A 17263-nucleotide genomic window follows, 5' to 3' on the forward strand; every position below is an offset into this window, starting at 1 on the left:
TTCCATTCCTTCTGGATATTTTCCTTTTGCTCACATATCTTGATGACAAAATTGTCTTTGGCTCTGATGGTCCACTATTAGGCAATTAATTCCTTGAATCAAGGTGACATTATTAGTCAATCCTCAAACATATTTTTACAGATATAACCTCTCAGGTATAAATCATGAGGATATTTTCCTTGATATACATTATCTGTATCTTCTTTCATTTAATGAGAATTTGTTTTTGAGATTCTTTCTAATTGATATCTATAGGAAATAGGTTTTGGCGTAAGCAAAGAAAGCAGTTTGGGGAGTGGGGCCCTGAGTGTGGCTGCTCAAGTCTTAGAGCTTGAGGATGGAAATTTCTGAGATGTTCTAGGAAAGGTGACTGGCCAGGGTGCTTGGGTGGCTCAGTCGGTTAAGCATCTGACTCTTGATTTTGGCTCAGGTCATGATCTCAGAGTTGTGAGATCGAGCCCTGCATTGAGTTCCATACTCAGGGGATGTCTGTTTGAGATTCTCTCTCTCCATCTCCCTCTACCCCTCCCCACCATTCTCCCTCTCTCTAAATAAATAAATAAATAAATCTTAAAAAGAAGAAAGGTGGGGGCGCCTGGGTGGCTCAGTCGATTAAGCATCTGCCTTCGGCTCAGATCATGATCCTGGGGTTGAGCCCCACATCAGGCTCCCTGCTCTGCAGGGAGCCTGCTCTCCCTCTCCATCTGCCTGCCGCTCCCCCTGCTTGTGCGTGAGTTCTCTCTCTCTCTGTCAAATAAGTAAATAAAATCTTAAAAAAAAAAACAAAACAACCCGGTGGAAAGAGAGATCAAGGAAGCCCGGTTGATCTATTCCACGAAGGTCAGCTTTCTAGGGAGCAGAGTAGAGTAGAGATGGGTTGATGGTGTATTCAGAGGAAGTATTCAGCAGTGGTTAGAGATGATCTTTCTGAGGAGATGACATTTGAGCTGACACTGAAATCATAGGAAAGTGTGTTCTTTCAGAGGGAACAGCAAGAATAAAACCCTTGAGGTGGGAGTGAACTAAGCATACTTGAGAAACAGAAAGACAGTGGAGGGTGTGTAGTGTGGGGAGCTCAGGGAAGATGTAGATGATCAGGTCAGAGAGGTGGACAATCTCTGGAGCATTTACAGCTTTGCAAAGTGGTAGTAAGACTTTTCTTGTAAGTGCAATGGAAAGCAAATGGAGAATTTCAAGTTATTGAGATGTGAGGTGAGGATCACTGCAGTTGCTCTGTGGAGCCTCGTTGTAGGAGCGTGAACATAGAAGCAGGGTCCCTGCCTAGGAGGCGATAGAGGTGGCCAGATGAGACATGATGCTGGCTTGCACAAAGGTGGTAAAAAAGGAGGTGGAAAGAAGTGGACAGATTGAGGGCCTGTGTTTAAAATAGGGAAGACAGGACTTGTTCTTGCCTTGCATGTGGGAAGAAGGGGAAAATGAGGAATCAAGGTCGATGTCTAGGATTTTTGGCTTGAGCGATTCAGTGGTTATCGTGATATTTACTGAGATGGGAAAATGAGGGGAAGAGCAAATTTGAAAGAAAAACTGTGAGTTCTGATTGGGATATGTTATGTTTTAAATATTCCGTAAACTTCCAAGTAATGATGTCAAGTAGCAGCTGGCTACGAGTCTCAATCTCAGGAGAGGATTCCGAGCTGGAAATATAAATTTGATGTGTTATTTGAAGCATGTACATAAGATAGGATAGAATTGCCTACTGCAAGATTATACATAGAGAAGAGATGTCTTTTTCTGGCAATACGAAAAGCTAGAAATTCTAAAACTCATGTCTGCTACGTGACATCTAAAAATACTCAGCAATAATAAAAAAAAAGTCCTTTTGAAATAATCAGATGAGCCCTTTAAGAAACTCTTGGAAATCCTCTGAGGTTAGGAATAAAGAGGTAAGGAGAACCTGGAGGTAAATGTTATGAACTGAATATTTGTATCCCTCACCACCCCCAAATTCATATGTTCAAGCTCTAACCCCCAGCGTGGCTGTATTTGGACATGGGACCTTTGATGAACTGTGAGGTTATAAGGTTGGTAACTTTGAGGTTAAATGAGGTTATAAGGGTGGCACCCTGATCTGATAGGATTAGTGTCTTTAGAAGAAGACGCCAGACCTCACATTCCCCCTTACCTGCCCCAGCGCCCAGTTATTGGAGGAAAGTCCACATGAAGACACAGTGAGAATGAGGCCATCCAGGGGGAGAGGGTTTTTACCAGAAACCAAATTTACTACAATATTAATCTTAGGCTTCCAGCCTCCACAATTGTGGGAAAATAGATTGTTTAAGTAACCTAATCTGTGATATTTTGTCCTGGCAGCCTGAGCAGACCAAGACAGTAAGTGAACCCTCAATCCTTTGCATATATTAAAACCATTGGATGTGGGTGGCTTAGAGCTATGGAGCATAAGGGATATTGGAGGCAGAGCCTTGGGTCAGTGCAGGATGTAGATTTACCACTTATATTGTAACACCTTATGCAGATCCAGGGTATAGGAAGAGCTATGTCCTTGGATAAAGAGTGAGCCAGAAAAAGAAAGCTCACCTCTCAGAAGCAGACTGCATGTTGGCTATGGTATTACTGGAAGTGGGTAAAAGAAAAGAAATGCCTCCTCTTAAGAATCTCTTTCATAGATTTGGCTGAATTTATATTATCTCTGTCGTCCTAAAACCTACACGTTAAGAATTGTAGTTTATTTATTTTTTTAAAGGATTTTATTTTTAAGTAATATCTATACCCAACATGGGGCTTGAACTCACAGCCCTGAGATCAAGAGTCACTCACTCCGTGGATTGAGCCAGCCAGGCACGTCTAGAGATTATAGTTTAAAGAAGACTCTGGTGTCCTCAGGCACAGAGCAAAAGCAACACAAATACTCCTTGGAAGACTTAGTTCATTTCAGGCCTCCAAAAATTGCCACAGAGTTAAAGCAAACTTAAAATACATAAGGAAACAAGCTATTTTGAACAAGGGCTAGCAGAAATAATATGCAGAACTAGAATTGCAAGATATTTAAATTTGGAATTATTAGATACAGAATACAAGGAGTTTTTAATCCTGCTTAACAAAATAAAAGGAAGAAATAAAACCTGACAAAAGAAATAAAAGACAACCAAATTGAGCAAATAGATTGGAAAAAAAAAGCAAACTGAATATCCAAGAATAATATAACATGTAATAGTTTATCAACAAATGTTTATTGAGCACCTGTTATGTAACAGGCATTCCTCTAGCAGTTGGGTTTACTGCACTGAACAAAATAATAAAAAATATTTGACCTCGTAGAACTTATTGTCCAAATGGGGAAATAAATAAAATTTAAAACATAGTGTAAAGGGCATACGATTCAAGCATAAGTAAGAATTGGTGAAGTAGAAAATAAATCCAAAGTAACACAAAGAACAACAAAGAAATAAAACAACAATGAAATAAAGAAGCAACAGAATTCTGCATAGAAATGCAAAGATATGAAAAATGTGACAGATTAAGTGATAGAAAGGATATAAAAAAGTTACAAGAGGAGATAAGAGAATGTGGGAAGAGCAACTTTCAAAAGTTGATGGTTGATAAGTTTCATGAAAGTCATGATTTTTCAGATTTCTATTACAGAAGTGAGATGTTAAAAGTAGCGCAAAAGAAACCACATTTCATAAACAAAGGACGGCAGTGACACTGACACTTGACTTCTGAACAGTAGAATCCAGAAGATGCGGAGGAGTGTCTTTCATGTGTGGAGATAAAATAACCAGCAACCGAAAATGTATATGCAGAAAAACTGTGTTCCAAGAATGAAGATTAAAGAACTTGCAGTAAAAGAAAAAATGGAGTTTACCACCCCAAACAAGAAATTTGCCCAAATGAATTTCTATAAGATTTACTTCAAGAAGAAGGAAAATGGTCCCCAAAATGATTTGAGACACAAGAGAAAATAGTGAGTAAAGATTATGGTAAACCCTATAGGAATATATAAACAAATATTGATGTTATAAAACACGAATAAAGCTTAAGTTATGAAATTAAAATTAAGATAGAGCTCAAATATATGGTCACGATTGCATATGAAGAAGCAAGGTAATTGCAGTTAAAGCATTTCAAAAGCTTTATATTTATGTGAGGTGAGTAAAGACTGTATTTAGTTAAACTAAGTGTCCATTTATAGTCTAGTGACTACAAGAATAGAAGTAAGGTATATGTCTTCCAAACCAGTTAAAGGAAAAAATGGAATGAGAAAAATATCTACAGTTAGTTTAAATGTAAGGAGAAAGGTGGAGGAAGAGAGACAGAGACAGAGATAGAGATAGAGACAGAGGCAGAGACAAGAGAGGTGGAGGGGAGAGGGAGAAACAAGGGTAGAAAAAAAATGAAAGCTTGAAATAAGATGGAAAAATAAATCCAAATAGGTTGGTAATCACAATAAATTTAAATGGACTTTAGTACATAATTAGTTTTTGATGTAATGTTTAAAGATTCATTAGTTGCATGTAACGCCCAGCGCTCATCACAATATGTGCCCTCCTTAATACTCATCACCAGGCTACCCATTCCCCCCACCTGCCTCCCTTCTGTAACCCTCAGTTTGTTTCCTGGAGTCCGGAGTCTCTCATGGTTTGTCTCCCTCTCTGATTTCTTCCTATTCAAAACTAAAAACCTTTGTTCTGCAACGGATGGTTACAAGAGTAAAATGAAAAGTCATAGACTAGGAGAAAATATTTGTAAATCACATATCGGAACATGGACTTGTATTCAGAAAACACAAAGAACTCTCAAAACTCAATAAGAAAACAAACAGCCCAATTAAAAAAAAAAAAAAGGAAAGAAGCAAAGGATTTGAATAGTTATTTCCCCAAAGGAAATATGCAGATGGAAAATCAGCACATGAAAAGATGTTCACCATCATTAGTCTTTAGGAAAATGCAAACTGCTGTCATAATTGGATATCAGCATACACTATTAAAATGGCTAAAATAAAAGGAAAAGAAACCTGACAATACCAAGTACTGGCAAGGATGCAGAACACCTGGAATTCTCATTCTTTGCTGGTGGGAATGCAAAGTGGCAGTGTCTTGGGAAAATGGTTTGGCAGTTGCTTATAAAAGTAAACATACACTTGCCATATGACGCAGCAATCTCACTCCTACGTATTTACCCAAGAGAAACGAAAATGTGTGTTTACACAAAAATCTGTACATGAGTGTTTATAGCAACTTTATTCATAATTGCTTCACACTGGAACCAATCCAGATGTCCTTCAATTGGTGAATGGTAACAAACTGCAGTACGTCCAGACAATGGAATCCTACTCAACATTAAAAAACAATGTACTATTGATGCACAAACAACGTAAATGAATTTCTTTTTCTTTTTTTAAGATTTTATTTATTTATTTATTTGAGATAGAGAGAGTGAGAGAGAGAGAGAGCAGGAGCCAGGGGGAGGGACAGAGGGAGAAGGACAAGCAGGCTCTCCACTGAGCAGGGAGCCTGACTTGGGACTCAATCCCAGGGCCCTGGGATTATGACCAGAGCCGAAGGCAGACGCTTCACCAGCTAAGCCCCCCAGGCGCCCCAACATAAATGGATTTCAGCTGCATAATGCCGAATGATAAGAAATCATATCTATAACGCTACATATTCTTTGGTACCATTTAAATGACCCTGTGGAAAAGGTAAAAAATTATAGTGGTTGACGGATTGAGGGGGAGGGGAGGGACTGACTATGAAAAAATAGCATGAGGAAATTTTTCCTCCCTAAGTGATGGTTACATAGGCCCCCACTTTATTCATAAAATGGTATATATGTGTGTTTTCTTAAGAAATATTCAACTTATTTATTTATTTAAAGATTTATTTATTTACTTGAGAGAGAGAGAGTGAGCGGGAGGAAGGGCAAAGGGAGAGGAAGAGAGAAAGAATCTCAAGCAGATTCCTCACTGTGCGCAGAGCTTGACTCAAGGCTAGATCTCAGGACCCTGAGATCATGACCTGAGCCCAAATCGAGAGTCAGATACTTAATCCACTGAGCCACCCAGGTGCCCCATCAATTTATTTAAACTTAAAAACAAAACGAAACAAACTATGCACCTCTTTCTCCCATGCCCACCCCCTCCTCTGAGAACCACCAATCTGTTCTCTGTGTCTATGAGCTTGGTAATTTATTTACTAATTTGTTTATTTTTAGATTCCACATGTAAGAGTGATCAAATGGAATTTGTTTTTCTCTCTCTGACTTATCTCACTTAGCATAATGCCCTTGAGGTACATCCACGTTGTTGCAAATGGCAAGATTTCATTCTTTTTATTTTATGGCTGAGTATGTATTTCTTTAACCGTTTATCCATCGATGGACACATAGGTTGTTTCCATATCTTGGTTATTGTAAATAATGCCGCAGTGAACACGGGGGTGCATATATCTTTTCTAGTTGTTATTTTCATTTTCTTTGGATAAATACCCGGGTGCAGAATTCATGGTTCATATGGTAGTTCTATTTTTAATTTTTTTGAGAAACTTCCATACTGTTTTCCTTAGTGGCTCACCAATTTATATTCCCATGAACAGTGCACAAGGGATCTTTTTTCTCCATATCCTCCCTAAAACTTATTTCTTGTCTTTTTGATTCTAGCCATTCTGATAGGGGCAAAATAATATCTCATTATGGTTTTGATTTGCATTTTCCTGATTGATTAATGATGTACAGTATCGTTTCATATACCTGTTGGCCATGTGTATGTCTTCTTTGGACAAATGTCTATTCAGATTCTCTGCCCACTTTTTAAATCATATTGTTTGTTTTTTTGTTATTGAGTTGTATGAGTTCTTTATGTTTTGAAAATTAACCCTGTAACAGATAACTGGTTTACAAATATTTTATCTATTCAGTAGGTTGGCTTTTTATTTTGTTGGTTGTTTCCTTTGCTGTGCAGAAGCTTTTTAGTTTGATTTCGCCCTGCTTGTTTATTTTTGCTGTTGTTGGTTTTGCTTTTGCTGTCAGATTTTAAAAATCATCACCAAGATCTGTGTCAAGGAGTTTATCATCTATGTTTTTTTTTCTAGGAGTTTTACGGCTTTAGGTCTTACATTCAAGTCCTTAGTTCAGTTTGAGGTAATTTTTGTGTATAGTATAAGATAGTGGTCTAGTTTCATTTGTGTGTGTGTGTGACTGTCTAATTTTGAAGAGACTATCCACTCCCATTGTATACTCTTGACTCCTTTATTGTAAATTAATTGACCATATATGTGTGGGTTCATTTCTGGGCCTTCTAGTCTGTCCCACTGATCTATGTGTCTGTTTTTATTCCAGTACCATACTGTTTTTAAATGACATTTAAATGACATTCTGGTAAAGGCAAAACTACAGTGATTGCTGGGGTTTCAGTGGAAGGGGAAAGACTGAAGGTACAAAGAGATAGCATGAGGAAATGTTTGTGGTAATCGAATTGTTCTGTATCTTATTTGTAGTAGTGATTACAAGACTGTATATTTATGAATTTCAGTGAATATAAATTTAAAAGTGAGTTTAAGAAATCAGTAGAAAAAAAATCCATGAGTGCTGACGGGGAGAGATACTGAGAGTTAACAGGAACAATAAGGAAGGGGTGGGGGGAATTCTAATTTATTATTTATATGGAAGGATCAGGGATGACTCTGAGGAAATGACTTTAAGCTGAGCTATGAGAGATGGGAGAAGCTGGCCAGGAGAGAGGTGGGTGAAAGAGGATTTCAGGTCGAGGAAATCGTTTATAGAAGTACTTGACAAGTTGGGCACCTGGGTGGCTCAGTTGGTTAAGCATCTGCCTTCGGCTCAGGTCATGAACCCAGGGTTCTGGGATTGAGTCCGACATTGGGCTCCCTGCTCAGCGGGGAGTCTGCTTCTCCCTCTCCCTCTCCCTCAGCCCCTCCCCCATTCATGTGCGTGTGTGCGGGCGCGCGCGCTCTCTCTCTCAAATAAATGAATAAAAACTCTTAAAAAAAAAAAAAGGAGTACTTGACAGGCAAAGGAGCACTTGGATTCTCAAAAGCTAAGAGAAAGCCAGTGTGGTTGCAGCCCAGAGCACTAGGGCAAGAGTGATGAGAGGTGAGACTTACAGAGAGGGGCTAAGCCCTACAGGGCCTTATGGGCCATTTAAGGATTCTGGCTTCTTTCTAAAACACTGAGGTTTTTACTCGCACTTAGGAGTAGCATGATTAGATTTAGAATTGTGCTTTAAAATTAAGGCTACAGGTTAAGAACAAGTTGGAGATGAGGGAGAGTAGAAGCTGGCAGATCTGCTTGGTGATGCCATCATAAAAGAAAAATGATCTGGGCCACAGTGCTTTGCAGGCTGTAATTCACACCCTCCTTCTTGGAAGAGTTAACATTTCTAATAAGTTCTTATGTCCATTTCTGATCAATTTTAATAGAATGAAGACTTGCCCTGGGTAACTAGTGACTCATGCAGTTGACTCTCAGATGACTGCCAGTGACCTCCAACCAGACTGTTCTTTCTTTCTGTGTCGAATCCTTTCTTTTTTTTTTTCCTAGAAAATTTCCCTACCAGGAATAAATATTTTAATTGACCTACAAAGAACAAATTTTTCCTGCTTGCGTACAAGTTTACAAAAAAATGTTGACACATGTTTATTAAAAAGAAAGATTTTAACAAAGTTTTTGGAAACAAAATCAACATCCAAAAATTAATTGCCTTCCTGAATACCATCAGTAAGCCACAAACAAACATAAATTCTAAGAGATGCCATTTATAATAGCAATAAAAATAAGAAATTTGGGAATAAATACAACAAGGAAGATCATTGTGAAGAAATTATAACTTTATTAAAATTACATTAGTTTCCCATGACTGCCATAATGAATTCCCACAAAGTTGGTGGCTCAGAACAACAGAAATTTATTCTCTCACAGTTCTGTAGGGCAGAAATGTAAAACCAAGATGCTGGCAGGGCCTCACTCCCTCTGTAGTTTCTAAAGGGTGATCCTACCTTATCTCTTCAAGCTTCTGATAGCTTTAGGTGTTCCTTGGCTTGTGGCTGCGTAACACCAATTTCTGCCCCTACCTTCACATGGCCTTCTCTTCGGTGTCTTATGACACTTGCCATTAGATTGACGGCCCCGGGGGAAAGCATCTCGAGATCCTTAATTACATCTGCAAAACCCCTTTTTCCAAATAAGGGCATATTCATAGGTTCCAGGGGTTATGAACATATCCTTTAGGGGCCATCATTCATCCCATTATAGTAAAGAATTAAATACATGGAGGGATGTACCATGTTCATACTAGTGAAGACAAATGTTATAATGTCGAATTGATCTTGCCAGATTGATTCAATATATACTAATTATATCCCCAAAGAGTTTTTCAGGGGAATCTGACAAGTTGGTCCTAAAAGGGACGAATAGCCAGCATACTCTTTAACAAGAAGTAGGTAAGAAGATGAGATATGACCAACCAGATATCAAGATTTATTTGAAAACTATCTTAAATAAGACTATGTGGCATTGACACAAAGATTAAACTAACCAATGAAACAGAAATTAACCTATAACATATATCAAACCTGATATATGGAAGATGTGGCATTGTAGATTGGTGGGGAAAGAATGTCTTTTTAGGAAATGCTCCTGGAGCAATAAGTTACCCATGTTGAAAAAACTGAAATCGGATCCCTACCTCACATGATATCCAAAATATCAATTCCAGGCCTACATGTGAAAGCCAAAACTGTAACACTATTTGAAGAAAATAAAGAAAATTATGACAGAGCAGGAAATGACTTTTTTTTTTTGAGATTATTTTTTTTATTTATTTAAGAGAAAGAGAGTGACAGAGAGAGAGCACAAGCAGGGGGAGCTGCAGAGGGAGATGGAGAAGCAGACTCCCCACTGAGCAGGGAGCCTGATGTGGGGCTCGATCCCAGGACCCCGAGATCATGACCTGAGCTGAAGGCAGATGCTTAATGGACTGAGCCACCCAGGCGCCCCCAGAAAATGATTTCTTAAACAAGAAACAAAATATACTAATAATAAAAGATAAAACTGATGCATTTGACTACATTAAAATTAAGAATTTTTGCAAGTGAAAAGCTATTATAAAGAGAGTAAAAAGACAAGTTGAAAACTTAGAGAAGACATTGGAACTCATGAAACAAAAGATTGATGGCTGGAGTATATACAGAATTTCTGAAAAAATTAAAGGACCAAGAAAACATATATATACACATATATATTGTATTCTATTGCTATATATTATTATATCTACTAGATTCTATTCTAATATAGAGGTGGGCAAAATTGAGCAGGCATTCTGAAAGAGGAACTATGAATCTTTAATGAGTATATGAAAACATGCTCAATCTCATTGTTGATCATGGAAATACAAGTTAAAACACCAATGGGGTATCACTTACACCTTCTAGATTAGCAAAAGATTAAAAAGTTGTAAAAAGTTCTTCTATTCTGTTGGGTCTGAGGAATAATAGAAACTCTTGTTGGTGGAGTTGGATGTTGGTACAAGCATTTTGGATCATAATATGGCATTATCTAGTAAATATCAACTGACATACGCCCTGTTGATGTGGGAAACAAAGACAGAAGAAAAATTATTACGTTTCCTTAATACAGCCCATTGACAAGTCCTTGAAACAGAGTGACATTCCTCTGGGGACCCAGCTGCCCGGATGTTGACACTTTGCTAAGGGCAAAAGGCAATCTTAGGCCGACCCCCAGGATCCTATAAGTCTACTTTAACATATAGAAATTCCTTTGGAAGCTTCCTTTATCTCTAAACCCCAAGACACATGTTGAGATTCGTCCCCAAACATATGATACATTGATATACATCTGAAGGGACTCATGACTAAGGTTTTACTAGACAGTAATATATGGACTTTTCCTAACAATAGCCAGCCCCCTCAAGGTCCTGGAAACCTTGCTTCCAAAATTCCTTAGAGACTTACACTATCCCTAACCCTCTCCCAACTTCAAAGTATATAATGGGCTACCCCTCATGACCTCAGTGCAGCTCTTTCTGCCCGTTGGTCCTGTCCCCGTGCCTTAATAAAATCACCAAAGACGTCGCAAGAATTCTTTCTCGGCCGTTGACCCCGGACCTCACCAACATTCCAAAACAACATCATTTGGTGACCAGGGACCTCTCTCATTCTAGAAAGCTTTCTTTCTGTTCTTACTTTCACTTAATAAACTATCACTTCACCCTTTTGTGTCTGCAAGATTCATTCTTCGACTCTGCTACCAGAACTTGCAGAGTTCTGCAAACCTGCAGCATTGTGACTTAGCAATTCTCTTCCCAGGAGTAGACTCTGGGGCCCAGACTGTGGATAGCAGACATGTACAGGAATGATCACAGAAGCAAAGTTTATAATAACAAGTAAGTAGAAACAACCCACACATCTGTTAGTAGGAACATGGACAAATAAAGATGTAACCAAAGGATTGAATGCTGGAAAACCATAAATATGACTAATTTATAAGCATGGAGGGCTCTCTGAGACATAATATTAAGTGAAGAAAAAAGCATGGCTTAGGTTAATGAATTCAAGTTTTATAAAGTTTACATTTTAGTTTTACAACGTCTACAAACAAGCAAAACTGAAGGACATTTTCCATTTCATTAGTTGGGCAATGGGCAGGACCATGAAAGGCACAAATCTAAGGGGTACCCCAAAACTCAGTAATCAATGTAAATAACATTTTAATGCTATATTAAAAGGAAAAGTGGCAAACCACAGCCCTCAGGCTAGCCACCTGTTTTTAAAAATAAAAGTGTATTGGAACCAAGGCTGGGATTACGGTGAGCCCACTGAGGCAGTGTTGTACAGGGTCAAATCATGTCTTTATCTAAAATTGTCATATTTGGGTTGCCATGGATTTCTTTCACATTAATTTTGATTTTTAAAATATTGCATCAAAATATTATTTATCCTGAGTATTAGGGGTTTTTTGGTGCCCCTTAAATTTTGCACCCAAAAGAATGCCTCACTTGCCCCACCATAGTGCTGGTCCTTGTTGATTTTACTATTATGCTTCATAACGTGCAAACATGTTATATGTATTCTTCTGAATTTATCCAGTTTTTCAAAATTTTTAAGTTAAATAAAAAATCAACCATAAAGAAAAAAAGAGAGCTAGGGAAAGAATTCTCAGGTTTCTTCAAATTTCAGTAATCTGGAAGAGGACATGTTGCAAGTTAAAGGAACCAAGGAGAAGCCAGCAAAGTAGGAGGAAAAACAGACTGTGGCATTTTCCAGGAGTGGGAATATTTGTAAGTCTGTTGGTCAAGTCAGCTGCCGCTATAAATAACTTGAGAATCACCTGTCAAAAATACCCCTTTTCAATCACCTAGACCTTGATTTCAGAAATCTTGCTTAATTATTGCCAACCATCAGAAGAAAACACATTGTGCATTCATGGACATGAAACATAAATTATAATGTAAAAATATGCAAAGGTAGATTTTGGACAATCAAAGGTTTTTAGCGTTCTGAGTCCTTGACATAGCATGCTGAGTTCACGTGCGGGACTGCTATGCCTTCACCTACGTGGTATATTCTCCTTATGCTTCAAGCCTCAGCCCAAGTGCAGTCTATTCTTAGACGACTTCCCTGAGGTCAGGTTTTCTTCTGTTTTTTCATAATTGGCCTCTAGAATAGTGTAGGCAAAAAAAAGTTTTGAGGCATGCTTTGGACAGGAGAAAGGGCCAAATTGGAAGTAAGGAGAATAGATGTGGGATCTCAGATGACTTAAGACAATGGGGCAAGATGCCCTGGAGGAAGAACTTGTGTTATGTCTGAACTGGTAAGAGCAGAAGTGTTTGAGACTATGAAACAGTATTTGGAATTTAAAAAAAAGAGAGGAAAGGTGGTAATGTATATTTCTGAGGACTGTATTCCGATGCTGGACAAGTCAAGTCTCCCTCCCTCCCTCCCTCCTTCCTTTCCACCCCTCCTTCCTTCCTCCCTCCCTCCCTCCCTCCTTCCCCCCTCCCTTTCTTCCTCCCTCCCCTTTTCTTCAACACTTATTGAGTACCTACTATATGCCAAGTGCTGGTTTAGGCGCAGAGGCTGCTGAGATTAAGACATGTCCAGACATGACAGCCTAGGGGTAGGCTCATATTTTGTTGATTCTAATTTGTGCGTGATTTTTTTTCACGTTCTGTTATCTGTGAAATTGGATTATATCTTTCAAGTATCTTGTGGTTGAATAGCATCTTACTTAGGTTTGAAAGTGACTTAGATTTGATAAAACACCGTAGAAGCTCTGTATCAATCCGTTTTACCTGACAGTCAGATGTTGGTATACATCCTTCTGCACAGCTGCTTCTTCGAATCCCAAGTAGGGTGATAGGAAACAAGCTCCTTGCTCCTCATGGTTGCCTCTGTTCACATCACTCCATCCCTTTAAATGGACAAAGTGTGGAGAGGTGAACTCCTGAGCACCACCTGACCACATCTTGCTCTTCTCTCTTTCTTCTACATCTTCCAACCTAAACCCAGGAAGAAAAAAAGTATGTGGACTTTTTCTTCCCTTTTGTCAATTATCCTTAACCCGATTTAAGATCCATTGTTAAGCCATAATGGTATCATTAGTATCTTCTGTAGTCTATGGGAGGGACTCTATGCTCTTATTCATGGGAATTAATTCTTGACATGTTTATTGGGAGCCCCAGGAATTTAGCAAAACTCATTTAGCAGCTGTCTTCTGCCCTGAATTTTGTCTCACAAGGGTGAAAGACTCTAAGAAACATGAGCTAAGGTGGGAGGTGGGGAGGATTAAAATGTACAGGTTTAATAGTTGTGAATATATGATCCCTTTGGAACACATTTCTTTTCTTTCTTTTTTTTTTTTTTTTTAAGATTTTATTTATTTATTTGACAGAGTTAGAGACAGCCAGCAAGAGAGGGAACACAAGCAGGGGGAGTGGGAGAGGAAGAAGCAGGCTCATAGCAGAGGAGCCTGATGTGGGGCTCGATCCCAGGGATCCAGGATCACGCCCTGAGCCAAAGGCAGACGCTCAACCGCTGTGCCACCCAGGTGCCCCGGAACACATTTCTTTTCTTTTCTCTCTCTCTCTCTCTCTCTTTTTTTTTGTCTTACTGCTTATTGAGGACAATATTAAATATTCCATACTTCAATGGAAGTACATATATGTTTTGCTTAACTATGGTCCTGGCTGCTTTTTTGAGAAAAAAAAAAAATCTTAATTGTATTAAGAAAATGTCTTAGAGTCTAACTCTAAGCTAAGAGTTTTTATCAGAAAATGAGGTTGATTTATATAAAATACCTTTGATTGATATATCAAATCTATCAAAGTTATCATACGATTTTTTCTTTGATATATTAATACAATACTATATATTTTCTAAGTGAATAATCCTTGCATTACTGAAATAAACACTGTTAAATCATATTATTTTATTTTTAGTATGCTTTTGATTTTCTGGTATTTTATTTTTGCTTTTTCCATCTATTTAAAGGAAATAATCTACATGGTATGTGTGTGTGTGTTTGCTATTTCAGTCAGGTTTGCTAGCAACATTATGGGAGCTCTTAATATAAATTGGGAAGCTTTACATGTTTTTTTTAAGATGCTGTGAAATTTCGAATTCATGCTCTGCCTCTTACAAGATGTATAACTTTGGGCAAGTTGCCTTACTTGTTTTTAGGTTTCTTTTCTTTTTTTGAGCCCAGATGCCCTGAAGCTCTTTTTTTTTTTTAAGATTTTATGTATTTATTTGACAGAGAGAGAGGCAGTGAGAGAGGGAACACAAGCAGGGGGAGTGGGAGAGGGAGAAGCAGGCTTTCCAGTGAGCAGGGAGCCCGATGTGGGGCTTGATTCCAGAATGCCAGGATCATGACCTGGGCCGAAGGCAGATGCTTAACGACTGAGCCACCCAGGCACCCCTGTTTTTACATTTCTTTTGTAAAAATTAAATACTCAAGTTTATCCCATCTTTGAAGTAAATTTTTATAATTTATATTTATTTTATATGTATATTTATAATCATGTTTTCCTCTGTGAATTTCAGATATATCACCAGAATTCAACAAAGGGTTTTCAAATTACAACCTATATCAAATCTGATAAATTTTGCATATAAATTTTGCAAATCTGGTAATTTTGTGTATTTTACTTTTTAAAAATATTTTCTTTTTTAGTCTTTGTAGTAGTTTGTAGTAGTTAGTCTGTCTTTTTATAACCTAGCCCCAGGTTAATTTATCAAATATTTTCAGATTCTCCAGTATATTAATGTTACATTTCTATCTTTTAAACTGAGTTTGTCACTTTTATTATATACATATTAGATCTCCTGGATTTATTCTCCACAATTCTTATCTTTTCTTTTACCCTTTTTATTTCTTTTATCATTTTTTTTCCAACTTCTGGAAAGATTGCTTGGGGTCTGGGTCCTAATTCACTGATTTGCTTGAAACTTGACAGTCAGGTTTTCTATTTTTTCCAGTCTTTTTCAATGTCAGCTTTTCCTGTTCAGTCACTGCTTACTCTGGTCTGCAGTAGGCAAAATCCTTTGCAACTAATCAGAGAATTTCCAAAGTTTCATATGAAAATTTAATCTCATTACTCAGAATATCACTCAGATTGGTGCCTTTTTTGACTTGTTCTCTTTTCCTGTTTTCCCTTATTCACTAAATAAGGAGAAGGAGATCTGAGTTGGTCCAGTGTTGGTGTTTCAGTTCTTTTAGAGATCATGGGTATTTGAAGTTTCAGACCAAGTAAACCTGTGCTTAGCTGGGACTGCAGCCCATTCTTTTGCTAGCAGAGTTGCCTTTATACATAGAGAGACCAATGGCAATCTCTTTGTGCTTTTTCTAACATGGCAGTCCATGTTCAGTATCAGATACTTGGAAGGACCCCAAGATTCCCACTCTTTGTGGCTCTGGCATGCAGTGCATTCCCTTGAGGTGGGGGCTGACTTAAATGTGCCCCTTACAAAGTCACCAATGGCTTACAATTACCTCTAGCCCTTGCTACTGCAATGAAGGTTATGGTCAGATTTTGCTGAGGTCTCTTTTCATTTAATTTCCAGACTTCAAAGAAACATGGAGTGATAGGCCTTTTCTTCATGGTCTCATCTTTATGATATTTAACAAAGATGCCTTCATTTCTAGTTACCGGCATTGCTATGTTTCTTGTTTATAATATCTATAGACTATTTCAAAAGAAAGCTTGGATGGAATAAAGGGTAGTTAAATGTATCCTGAAGTCACCATTTTTAGCTGGAAGCCATCTCTGTTGTTCTGAAAATCTGGGACAGCTACCAAATCAACACCCACGTGTACTAGTAATGGCTGGCAGAGTAGGGAATTGGGGGCAGAAGATTTATGCCATATATTGATTCCATTTCTAAGTCATCACCTACAAGCAGATGTCTTCCACAGGAACATCAATTCAGTGGCCAAGAGTATCTTGGAAAGAGGAAGCCAAGATATTTTTCATAGTGGTTGGCCTTCCAATATTTTTAATATCCAAGTCACCAGATCAGTTAAATGTCCAATTGCATTCTGCAGTCCCATCTGTTGCTGCTGTCAAGGCCTTTCAGAAACACAGGTGGCTACCTTTATAATGTCTCTATTTCACCCCCTGTAAACCATTTATTGTTTGTAAGATTTACCTTCAGATGGGTGGAAATTCAGATCATTCCTCCCATATGCCAATTTTCTTTTTCTAAATTTAGATTGTCAGCATCCCAGTGCACACACGCATCATAGTAGACTAAGGAATTTTGACAAGTGTGCCTGAGTTTAATAGTGACATCAAAGCTTCCTTTTAAAATTCTAAAAACACATACATAGCTTATCATTTTATATTTAGGTTCTATTGTCCATATAGTTTTTTCTTCAGGTTCTGGCTGGATTTCCTCTTACCTGTCCCTAACCACTGTATACTAGGCAAGTGCTCAAATTCAGTGAGTTAGGAGCAAAACTTCCAGAAGCTTATCATTTGGCTAAAGGCTCAAAATTTCAGCAAAAAGAAGAATGCCAAGATTTTGGTTGTTTCTGGGAGGTACGTGCAAGATAGGACACTTGAGCAGAAAAGGCTGTTCATGGCTGCAATTTGGTACAAGTGCTACTATGGGGACTTGGGTACAGGAATATCTAGATGGTGTGACATGTAATGTGAAGTGTACCCAGTCTTACAGGAAGATTGCTAGGGCCTGTTACATGGCTAACACTTCTGAATACAATCAGCAGCGTTCTAAACTTGTAGGTGACTAAACAA

At 38.2% G+C, this 17263-nt stretch overlaps 1 protein-coding gene across 2 annotated transcripts in view; it reads left to right on the forward strand.

Annotated features, from left to right (window-relative positions):
• CUNH9orf85 (chromosome unknown C9orf85 homolog) overlaps positions 1-17263 on the forward strand; it is a 190243-nt gene that overhangs the window by 131792 nt on the left and 41188 nt on the right. The window lies entirely within an intron of this gene.

Source organism: Ursus arctos, unplaced genomic scaffold (genome assembly GCF_023065955.2).
Source record: "Ursus arctos isolate Adak ecotype North America unplaced genomic scaffold, UrsArc2.0 scaffold_33, whole genome shotgun sequence".
Classification (NCBI taxonomy): domain Eukaryota; kingdom Metazoa; phylum Chordata; class Mammalia; order Carnivora; family Ursidae; genus Ursus; species Ursus arctos.